General features: G+C 36.5%; 2 protein-coding genes across 5 annotated transcripts in view; one reads left to right on the top strand and one right to left on the bottom strand.

Annotated features, from left to right (window-relative positions):
- Nucleotides 1–683, bottom strand: part of slf1 (SMC5-SMC6 complex localization factor 1) — a 36,770-nt gene extending 36,087 nt beyond the window's left edge. Inside the window, exon 1 of the mRNA XM_014012524.1 lies at nucleotides 475–683. The gene's annotated coding sequence lies outside the window, so the exon portion shown is untranslated. The remainder of the gene's footprint in view (nucleotides 1–474) is intronic.
- A 286-nt stretch (nucleotides 684–969) lies between these two features.
- kiaa0825 (KIAA0825 ortholog) overlaps nucleotides 970–2,096 on the top strand; it is a 142,995-nt gene continuing 141,868 nt past the window's right edge. For all 4 annotated transcript variants that reach the window (XM_014012520.1, XM_014012522.1, XM_014012519.1 and 1 more), the window contains exon 1: nucleotides 970–1,339. The gene's annotated coding sequence lies outside the window, so the exon portion shown is untranslated. The remainder of the gene's footprint in view (nucleotides 1,340–2,096) is intronic.

The raw sequence follows: 2,096 nt of genomic DNA, 5'->3' as shown, positions 1-2,096 counted from the left end.
ATATATATATATTCAAACACTTGCCAAGGAAATTATAGTGATTATGCATTTTATTAACTCTCTGGCTGCCCTTGGGTCAAAATTACCTTGAGGCTTCAGTTATAAAATTTAGGCCTTATGGATAATTTTGACCCAAGGGCAGCATCTCATTAGGACAGTCTAGCCTGTGGGTGACTAATAGACTTTAGTTTACTGTGCATGTCACACTACAAGTATCTTGCTTTGCAAATAAGTGCTATGCTGCATTGTAATTATTGGTATAATCTTTTTTAATTAAATCACAAAAAGACAATGATCGATTTTGTGACTACTACTACTATTACTACAGATCCACACCCCCAAACTAACTCTTTCTGTCCTTAATTATTTCCTCTTGTACCTAACTGTGCTAAATTGTTGCTGCTACTTTATAGCAGCTTTTAAATATACAGAGTTTATAAAAATAAAAGAAAACACATCTGATTTATGTGATACCTTTTTCATAGTACCACTGCCGGGAGAATCCTTCCAGTTTCATCCAGGCGCGCCAAAACCCTGTCACCCTGCCCAGGACTCCAGGATTAGAAACAGTGTTTGAATCACCGCGTGGCTGCCCCTTTTACACAACGTGTTCAACTTGGCTAACAAGATTACTCACTGGCGCGGTTCGTTCATGTAAATAAAAAGGTAGTTTTCCGTTTACAGCACGGCCAAAATGTAAAAACAGCTTTACGGTTTCGTAAATGTAGTGGAGATGAGGGGAGTTGTTCATGTACTAATTATTGTATTTTTGTAACTTATAACTATTTAAGACGATCACATTTTTAAAATAAATTCTTTATTTAAGATAAATATTAATATGTATGAAGTTTTCGATTAATTAATGTAGAAATAATTGTTTTATTTTATCACAGCAGAGATTTTCCTACACGTTTAGTTTGTCATTGGTACACTCCAATAACCGGAAGCTGCGCAGTATTACTTCCGGGTTGTTGTTATGGACGCTCTGTACCCGTGCAGCAAAGAAAAACAACACTACATTCACCGCGACTGAATATGGGAACACCATTTTTATTCATTACATGTAAAAATGATCAAGATTTGTACCAGGAAAAAAAAAACTTTTGGATCGACACAGCTGTTTGTTGCTCCGTGCACTGTTTTGTTAAACAGCAGCGACAGATACACTCACAGTAATGAAAAAATGGACACTTTTTGCGGCATGTTGGATATCTTGCCTTTTTCTCGTTTTGCTTTAGCTATCGCTGCTGAACGCAGAGAGACTGCGAGTGATGTTAACTTCATTTCCGAAGACTGCTTTGGACTGACTCGGAACTGATTAACAGGAAGCCTATAAAAGGTAAACATGCTCATTTTGTGATGCAAAACTGATTTTATTTCGACATGTCCCACAGGTACGGGTTTCATACAGGCGTTTCAGCCAGTGCACCCTCATCTAGGAAGGATGAGTAGCCAGAACAGCTCAGATCTGAGAGTGCCACAGCAGCACTGTTTACAGCTCCATCCAAACATTGCATGTGTCCTAACAGTGTTTTGAATATGGTCACTTTAGCAGTGATAGACATCTATGGGATCCCATAGAAGTCCCATCCCATAGACTCAAGTCAGACTTGAGTTGAAATAATAATAAAAAAATGTTCAGAGACATGTGACGTGGACTTTTACACCAATGCCTTGGGACTTGAATTGGACTCGACCCTGTTTATTTAGAAAGACTTGATATTTTCTCCAAATCTGAAGTTTATTACACATTATTTATAAATTGGGCCCCGTTAATTAATTTCACTCATTCTGTATTAACAAAGGCAGACCATCCGTCATATTATTCACACTCTGTGTGTGAGTGAGCTGCAGCACAGCAGATCTAATCAACCAGATTTTGAATGAAAAACTATATTTTAAAGGAAGACAATTTTTGTAGCTGTGTTTATTTGAACGGTGCACTATGAAAAATATTTTTAAATGCTTTATAAGTTCAGCGACACTTGTTTCATCATGATTTGACAGGTTTTAAAAAGAGCACCTCGTCTATTATGTTCAATTACCATATAATTGCAACATTGTTAAAATAATAATAATAATAATAATAATAATAA

This window comes from Austrofundulus limnaeus, unplaced genomic scaffold (assembly GCF_001266775.1).
Source record: "Austrofundulus limnaeus strain Quisiro unplaced genomic scaffold, Austrofundulus_limnaeus-1.0 Scaffold92, whole genome shotgun sequence".
NCBI lineage: Eukaryota > Metazoa > Chordata > Actinopteri > Cyprinodontiformes > Rivulidae > Austrofundulus > Austrofundulus limnaeus.
Note: the sequence above shows the minus strand (reverse complement) of the source record. Positions and strands in the feature narration are given on the sequence as shown.